The 9532-nt window shown below is 45.0% G+C and overlaps 1 long non-coding RNA gene across 2 annotated transcripts in view; it reads right to left on the bottom strand.

Annotated features, from left to right (window-relative positions):
- Window positions 1–515: 515 nt before the first annotated feature.
- Window positions 516–9532, bottom strand: part of LOC144772584 (uncharacterized) — a 66566-nt gene continuing 57549 nt past the window's right edge. The window contains exons 2-4 of one of the 2 annotated variants that reach the window (XR_013599808.1): window positions 2117–2185; window positions 1648–1707; window positions 516–582 (exon numbers count right to left, since the gene is read on the bottom strand). This is a non-coding gene — a long non-coding RNA (uncharacterized LOC144772584). The remainder of the gene's footprint in view (window positions 583–1647; window positions 1708–2116; window positions 2186–9532) is intronic. The other variant, XR_013599809.1, reaches the window with a different exon arrangement.

Genomic DNA, 9532 nt, shown 5'->3' with positions numbered 1-9532 from the left:
CCATCCGGAAGATGTGCTCTGGATAAGGAGCTAAGGCTCGGCCTGCACATTGAACTTGGTAAATAATGACGAAATAATGACTGATTTATACGCCTACTCACCCTTTATATATTCATACAAAGTGTCCCTCAGCACAACTTCAGACTCAGTCATAGGTAACAGTGTAATCGTCTGCATGACATATACTCATAAAACAAACTTGGTTTCTAAACAATATCTATGAAATGTGATTTTGCCATAGATATGAGAATCTAAGTTGCATTTCTTTTCCAAGTTATTCTCCTGCCCCACCCTTGCCCTCTCTTGCTTGCTATAAAATCCATAAACAGCTTTCGAAATGCCAAGGTCTGCTGTCACTGTAACACCTGCCTCTCTGCCAGCATCCTGCACTTCCGGGTGTTTACCTCTCGTTACACAGGCACACATGCTCTGGATTTCACACAGAGGGGTGTCAGCACCCAAAATCTGGAAGACCAAATGATGACCAGTGCAAACCTGAAACACTTACAACAACTGCCTCCTATTTTGTTGCATTCCTCTATCTTCAGGCAAATGGATCTTTTCCACCTTGATTGAACGGAGCTGTAATAAATAAAATTTCAAGTAGAATCATCAACTTTCAGTATCTTAATGTTCAGTCCATGATGAGAGGTTTGAGATCATTTTAAAGCTTTATTTCTCATTATCAGCTTAGTATTATTTTATCCTTTGTATTCAGATTAGTTAGATAACAATAATATCAAGAAAAGGTTTTGTTACACGGAGAAGACTGTAGTTGATTGTTGTATACATGTATTGATAATAAAATGAAAATAAAATTTAAAAAAAAAAAGGTTTCGTTAGAGTCAGCATGAAATAGAAAATGTGTTCCATAACAGTCCTAACCTAAATAAGAACCCTTAAAGAGTTCTCTTTGAAAAAGAGAAAGATTCCGGAGCTTCTTGTTAGTCAAAGAATAAACTTCCCGTTAAACTTCCCGTTAAGTTCAGTTTCGAAAACTCAGGTGAGTTCCCCAACAAGTTGCAGTAGCAACTGTTATTAAATCAAAAGAAATTTAACCACAGCAGTATCTATGGTCAACACGATGAGAAAGTCTCCTCACAAAGGGTCAGAGTAAAAGGATATCACCATGAGCAGTAGTACACTGCATCAAGCATTGAGGAATTGAAGCATAGGGTCACAGTGGATAGAATGGAATCGACTCATGGAAAATTCGCTGTCTCTCTAATTAGGAACACAAAATATTTGCAACAATTAGCACAGTTAAGTCATTCTTGACCAATGAAAACGGGTCTTCCGATGGTCTGTCGTCTCTCTCCTCCCTTTTCCAATGGTAAGCATCCACACTGGTGAGCAGTTATCTAAAAGTTTCTAAATGTGTTGCACTAAGTACATTAGGGAAGGTTCTCATGGGAACCTTTGCAGGCCTATTCTATTACCTGATGTCAGTATGCCATTGTGTGGACAAAGGCTAGTCTAAAGCAATTAAACATTTCTATCAGTAAGTCTGGATCAAACCATGCAAAACAATACCTTCAGTAAGCTTAACATTACTAATACTCTGTTCATTATAAAATATAGTGAAATGCATTGTTTAGAGAAATAAGGAAATCATATAGTGTGAGGAAACGAAGAAATGACATTTACCTTAGAGCAGCACATTTTAAGTGATGAACGATTTGCAGCCAGATGATCAGGTCAGCAGTTCTAAAAGGCATTTTATTTAGATGTTAAACAGAAGTCAAAAGACGTTTTCAGGCATAGTCATTTAAGCACAGTAGGTAGGAGGGCCTACTACTTTATTTAAGCTTCAGTTGATTTTTTACATGCCCAAGAAGGCGTCTTCTCCTACGGTTTAAAACTCCAAAACCTATTTATCTTGTTTTAAAGAATCATTTTCTATTGTTTTCTATGTGGTTCTGACACAATGAAACACATTTTTTAATGTAAGGGCACATTTTCTTCAACGTTAGCTGCCGTCAATTTTCATGAAAAATGTAGACTTTAACAGGAGTGAGCTGTTGGGTGAGGCACAGATGGATGAGGAGAGACAAGACACAGTAAGACCACATCTGCAAAATAAAGGAACACAGCAAATGACGTTTTAAAAAATTACCAACACAGTGAACATCATCGCATCTTCTATTGGCCGGACAGCAAGCAGAGCTCTAGCAGTCTTTTCATCCTAAGGAGAGAGCAAGTGATCAGGAAATACCATAAATAATATTTGTTGGGATTGTGAGAATTACTGTGAATTTGAAGGGAAGATGAGCCAGCATAAATGTGCGGGAGTGAAATATATACCCCTGATATCAGAGCAACCTGTGATTTCATTGGTGGTGGGCTAAATGGTAGCTGCTTTACTTGAAAATATAAGCTTTGTATGACTTTCTCCACAGAGCTGGTGGTTCAGTAGCTTGATGTAAGTCAACGGAACTGCGTAGTGACTATAGAATGACGTTCACAGTTGGTAAGGCAATCTGGCCTGCCTTTGCAAGTAGCTAGACACATTATGACTGAAATGGGCTGAAAAAGCTGGGGTATGTTGGTGGTCTGCTGAAGTTTTTTTGTCTATCCTCATCCATTACTCTGCACCAGTATGCCCCCGAAATATCGAGGTAGGAATCTCATATGTCATGGACAAAATGTTGAAGGACAAAATATCGAAAGGTAAGTAAGTATAGAATTTATATATATTTACTGTGATCAAGACCAGTGTGGTCGAAACTTGTAGGTGGAGAGTTGAGCTGAGTTACTCTTTAACTAAATAAAGTTACTGGCTGTATCGTATGGCGAGTGCAGCGTTATCTTTTTGGTGACTGACAAGGTTGTAGGGGTAGTACACCCCCGATGAGTGCACCGACTGTGCTATAGTGCGCCCTTTGGTTTGGACTGCTTTGTTGAAGAATATATATATATATCAGATTATTTGGTAAACATAATGAATAATTACATGTAGTAATGTTTATTCAATGTTTTATTGTTTTAAAGCAAAAACACAGGCTTTTTAAAGGTTGATTTTAGGTATATATACTGTTATTTTATAACAGTTCTGTCAATGTGCGAGCATCTGTATCTATTCATATATTTATGTATTTAACTATATAGTTATTTATTTATTTATACATTGATACGCACAGTTTGCATGAAACATTTGAAGTCTATGGCTTAAAAAGAAACCATTCAATGTGAAACCATTTTAACATTACTATTTCTATATTTATGGTCAACCCTGTTTCAACAATGCACATGTCACTTTAAGAAAATCACGAGGTAAAAGTAAAAAAAAATGGTAGTTAAGCAACTCATCCTGCTGAAAGTGCGTGATGTGATCAAGTCCCCTGTGAGGAACGAAACGTGTCATGGCTACTGCGATCTGTTGCGAGCAACAATGAAATAGCCAGCAGAACGAACTACTGTTGTCCATGCTCTTTCTTTCGCTGAGAGAAGTGAGCAAGATGAGAAGGAGTTTCCATTCAAAAAATGTTTTTTCTTTTGCCAATATCTATGGCGCCGTTTGACAAATCTTCGCGAAATTTTCCAAACTAATGACCAGCTCAGGTCAGCTCCTGTCTGAAAAGTTTGGGGGTAATTCATCAAGCAGGGACGAGAAAAAAGGGGTTTCCCAAACCTCGTTTTTCCTATGTTACTTTCCATAGGAAACTTTAGACAAAGCTACAGCCCAAACTGCTGAATGGAATTACACCAAATTTAGCAAAAAGGTAGGTCTTGGTCCAGAAAGCGTGCTTTTTTAAAAAATGGTGTAAATCCGTTCAGTAGTTCTGAGAAATTAAAAAAATTAAAATATTGATATCTGAGCACCAAGGAGGATATTCCGAATCCTCTCAAGCACAATTCTGATTGGCTGCCAACACTCCAAACCAGAATGTGTTGGCAGCCATCTTGTGACTGGGTAACCGAGTCACAAGAAAACAGTAGAAAAAAACATAAAAAAACAAGAAAAGTAGGCAGGGTAGAAACACCCTGACCCCCTAGCTCTGCTCAGGGCGTCCCACAAGGACGCCCAGGGCCAAAAAAAGGATTAAAAAAAAGAATCAGCTGAATTCGCACTGGGTTCGCGAATCCGGACAAAATGTTATAGGACAATGAATCGTGCGCTCCTGCGCTTCGTTTGTTTTAAGCCCCCGGGTGGGTCAGGTCCGGAGGCAACTTATAATTATGGCACAGCCCTGGGGACTGCCACCTCCCTGGGGCTTTGCTCATAATTTGCTGGGGGCCCACACCCCTCCCGCAGCCTCAGGGGCCACCACCTCCCATGGACTTTAAAAAAAAAATGTGTGGGGATCTTCTGCCCCCCACGCTGGCTTGGAGACCGCCACCTCCCCGAGGCTTTGTTTTAATAGGGGCGAGAAAGCCTTGCGGGCCCTCCCAAGCCCCGTAGACTGCCACCTCCCCGGGGCTCAAATAAAATTAGACGAGTGTGTGGGGGTTCCTGCCCCTCCACACACTGCCCCGGGGACCACCACCTCCACGGAGCACAAATTATGCGAATACAGGGGTCCATTGCCGACCCACAGCCCTGGGGACCACCACCTCCTGTGCTGTGCAAATGTAGGGAGCGGGGCCGCCCATCCCCCTCCTGGAGCTCTCAATGGCCCTGGGTACTGCCATCCCCCAGGGTCCGGCTCCTGCAATGTCCAGGGGTACCCTCCCCCGGGACATTGCCATTTGCTATGGCACGGCGGGAGCACCGTTCCTGCCCTGCCATAGCAAACACTGCTTTGCTTCTTGGAAAAGAGAGCAGGAAACCTGCTCTCGCTTCCAAGACGCAAATCAGAATTGCTTTTGGGCAAGAGGAGCTACATGTCAGCAGCTCGTTTGTCCAAAAGCAATGCCGGCTCCCGCAGAAGGCTGGGAGCCGTCTGGGACCGTGGGGTCATTGGGGCAACCCCCCCGGTCGCCAAAGTGAGAGCTGGCCCGGGGGAATGGGTTCCCAGGGGACAAAAGTGGCCCAGGAAAGAAGGGGGCCCTTTTGTATTTAAAAAACAAAACATTATTATAAAAATAAATAAGGCCGGGCCATGGGGGATGGGGTCCCCATGGCCAAGACAGGCCTCAGGAGGAGGGTCATGTGTTCCCCCTCCAAGAAAATAACTATAAACTATATATCTATTATTGTAAAATAATAATTGTACAGTGAGCTGCCAGTGAACAAGGGTGCAAGCCCGAAACGAGTTTGGCTGAGTATTGTGGCATTTTGCAGCTGCCCCTCCCGCTGCAATTTCAGGAAAGCAGTGAAATCTTTCCAAGTGAGGCGTTTTCCTAAAGGAGCAATTGATTGTGATGGATTTTTAGACGGATGGGCCAGTCGTGGAAATTACCCGCCGTGGAACGGTGGATCCAAGCCCATGATGTTGTGGTGCCTGTGACTTGTGAGATCCCCCCTGGAGTCATTGGTTGTTGGCAGAGATTGTGTGAGGACTGCCAAAGCCAACCCACTGTGGTTTTTTAAATTTTGCATGAACTGGGGACTAACAGGAAACCCACTGGGGTAGCAATGTGCAAGACTAAAAATAACAGAATTCCCGTAAGCCTGAATGGGCGGGGCTAATTCAAAAATAAAATCATGTGACAGCATTCTTCATGTTTAATCCCTTGCTGCCAGTGAACAAGTGCTAGTCGTATGCTTAAAGACTTTGCTGTAGAAATGGCTTGTCCCTTTCTATCTCAATGCGGATGGTACGTGCTAATCCTATTCTTAAAGACTTTGATAGAAAAGCAGACATTTGAGGTGAGCAGATCTAGAGTGTCGCTGGTGTTGAGAGTGCTCTATACAGGAACTGCTTTCCACCTAAACTTGAGAACTACCCAGAGTTCTCTGCTTCTTTTTTTGCATATATATATATATATATATATATATATATATATATATATATATATATATATATATATATATATATATATATAAATGGTCGCCACTAGGTAGTTATAGTTAGGACCTTATTCCATAGGAACAGTGTTTTTTGATTTGCCAATATCTTAAGCAAAATTTTCTAAACTAATGGGGCGCTCCGGTCAGCTGCTGTCTTAAAAGATTGGGGGTGATTCGTCAAGCGGGGAAAAAAGGGGGGTCCCAAAGCGCGTTTTCTCCATGTTCATTTCCATAGGAAATTTTGGAACAGGCTACAGCCCAAACTGCTGAACAGAATGACACCAGATTTGGCAAAAAGGTAGTCCTTGGTTCAGAAAGCGCCCTTTTTTAAAAGTGGTGTAAATCCATTCAGTAGTTCCTGAGAATTTAAAAAAAAGAAAAATATCGATATCTGAGCCCTGTGGAGGAGTTGCGACTGCTCCCGAGCATGAGCTGACTTCTGATTGGCTGCCAACACTCCAAACCAGGAAGTGTTGGCAGCCACCTTGTGACTCGTAACCAAGTCACAAAAAATCTGAAAAAAGAAGATAAAAAAATAAGAAAAGGGGGCAGGGTGCAAACACCCAGACTCCCTAGGCCTGCTGAGGAGGTCCCACAGGGACCCTCAGGGCCCAAAAAAGCATTAAAAAAATAATAATAATCAGCTGAATTTGCGCTGGGTGCGTGAATCCGGACGAGAAAACCAAAAAAAAACGAAGTGCGGTCTACCGCACTTCATTTTGTATAAGCCCCCGGGTGGGCCAGGTCCTGGGGCAATGTCCAAATAATTAACGAGCCCGGGGGACAGCCACCTCCCGGGGGCTTGATTTATCATGTGCGGGGGCACGCAGCTCCCCACAGCCCCAGGGACTGCCACCTCCCTGGGGTTTTATTCATTATGTGCGGGGGCACGCAGCCCCCCTGCAGCCCCGGGGACCACCAACTCCCCGGGGCTTATAATAAAATGCGTGGGGGGGGCTCCTGCAGCCCAGAGGACCACCACCTTCCCGGGACTTTATTCATTATGTGCAGGAGCACGCAGCTCCCCAAGCTGCCCCAGGGACCGCCACCTCCCCTTGGCATTTCTTAATATGGGTGGGGGGCCTCCTGGGCCACCCAAGCCCCGGGAACTGCCACCTACCCGGGGCTTAAATTGAATTTTAAAAAGTGGGGGGCTCCTGTCCCCCCATATTGCCCCAAGGACCACCACCTCCCCGGGACGCTAAATATTCAAATACGGGGTTCCATTGCAGACCCCCAGGCCCCGGGGACCACCACCTCCCCGGGGCTTTAAACACATGGGAGGGGGGCTGCCCGGCCCCTCTTCAGGAGCCCCAGATGGCCCTGGCGACCACCACCCCCTAGGGCTGGCTCCTGCAATGTGCCCACCCCCGGGACATTGCCATTTGCTATAACAGGAAGTTATAGTTAATTGGACATTTCACTCATTCAAAACAAGAGAAATTTGGCCGTTATAGTTAGTTCAGCTAACTATAATTCGCGCCCCCGCTATGCACTGCTGATGACATCATTCATGACATGGTCAGTGACATCACTGATGACATCACTTATGACATCTCAAATGACATCACTGATGACATCACTGATTACATCATCCACATGATAATCTGGTACACCTCCTCACACCCTACTATAACCTTTGATACACCTACTCTAAAATACAGACTACCATTTTCGAAACCATAGACACACCAATACCAGTTGCTACACACCCACTCACTGATTCCTAAGTCGACACAAACATCCACTCATTCACCCATACAGTCACTCATACTTGCGGTCACTCATCAGGACAGCACTATCATATACACTCATACACCTACACAGACACTCACACACCGCCACTCATCCATAGCATTACTCACACACCTAGTCAGTCATGCAAAAAGTCCATCACACTTCCATTTACTCACCTATACAGTTATGCAACCACCACCTCACTTATTCATACATATACTAACACATACTTACTCTCTTATACAATCACTGATACGACCACACACTCGTTCCTACAGCCACTCTCACAATCACTCACTCTCACATATAGTTTATTTATATACTCCAACACTCACATATACTCCTTTCACATATGTAGTTACTCACACATGTATGACTGAGACATCCATTCACTCAGCAACACACCCATACACACACTTACCCACCCATACAGTCCTTCACAGATGCACCCTTGAACCCATATACCCAGTGAATCACCCATTCACACATCCATGCACAGAGTCACACACCCCCCACCCACCCACACAGACACTCAGGCACCCATACAGATACTCAGACAACCAATCAATAACCCATATAGACACTCATTTAGCTACTCACCAACCCATGCAACTGCTTACACACCAACTGACAGACTGATACAGACATTTACAGTTTAGTCACTAACCCATGCATTCACTAAGACACTTTTAATCACTCACTTATACAGACAGTCGTGCACTTACTAAATCATCCATTCAAGATCTCAGTCATGTAGCTGTGTTGTCCCCCCCTGAAGCAGAAGCAGAGTGGGCTTGTCCAACGTACGCCACTCCAATATAGGAGTATGACTAAATAGGCCGGAGCTCTGAGCATGGTTCACTTGTGAGAAGGCCAAACTGTTTCCAGAGCGGCGGCCCTCACCCTGCCGCGTAGCTGCTGCCATGACCGCGGGCCTCCTCGACACAGGCCCCCTGAGAACCCAGAGGCACAGCACCGCTTACTTATGTCTGTACACACTACTGCCTACGATCTACACTGCGGACAGCAGGGCTCACAATTCAGATGGAGTGGCGATTGCAGATGACGCAGTCCAGTACGCAAGACACATCTCTCCCAGTGCGCCCCCCAGACCACGCATCATCGCAGGGTGCCGGGGTCTGGCGGCTCAGTGGACTAATGGCGCCACTGCAGGGGCCTGTGTCATTGCCGGGTCTGATGGCTCAGTGGACTAATGCATCCATTGCAGGGGCCTGTGTTCGACCTCATGTAACAATATACATCTGTTATTTCAGTGCCAAGATGCCCCGTTGCTGGGGTGAATGTGAGCTTTACAAATACACGTGCTATGTTATGTTATGTTAGGGTGGGCATACGCTAAGCGCCAAAGCTATCACTAACTCAGTGCACCAGAAGTCAACGCAACGTGGCCTTATTAAGGCAGAATTCATTAGACAAAGGACATTGCTCCCACTGCGGTCCGCCTGGACCACACATAATTGCAGGGTGTGCACACGCTTCAGTTGCCACTAACTCAGTGCACCATAAGTCCTCGCCATGTGGCCTTATTAAGGCAGAATTCAATAGACAAAAGACATTGCTTCCAGTGCGGCCCGCCCGGACCATGCACCATCGCAGGGTGCGCACACGCTGAGTGCTTGAGGTGCCACTAAGTCACTGCACCATAAGTCATCGCCACGTGGCCTTATTAAGGCAGAATTAAATAGACAAAAGACATTGCTCCCAGTGCGGCCCTCCCGGACCACGCATCTTCGCAGGGTGCGAACACGCTGACTGCTTCAGGTGCCACTAACTCACTGCACCATAAGTCATTGTCATGTAGACTTATTAAGGCAGAATTCAGTAGGCAAACAACATTGTTCCCAGTGCAGCCCAACCAGGCCACGCATCATCGCAGGGTGC

This window comes from Lissotriton helveticus, chromosome 1_1 (assembly GCF_964261635.1).
Source record: "Lissotriton helveticus chromosome 1_1, aLisHel1.1, whole genome shotgun sequence".
Lineage (NCBI taxonomy): Eukaryota > Metazoa > Chordata > Amphibia > Caudata > Salamandridae > Lissotriton > Lissotriton helveticus.
The sequence above is the reverse complement of the archived record's forward strand: the minus strand, read 5'-3'. Positions and strand labels throughout refer to the sequence as shown.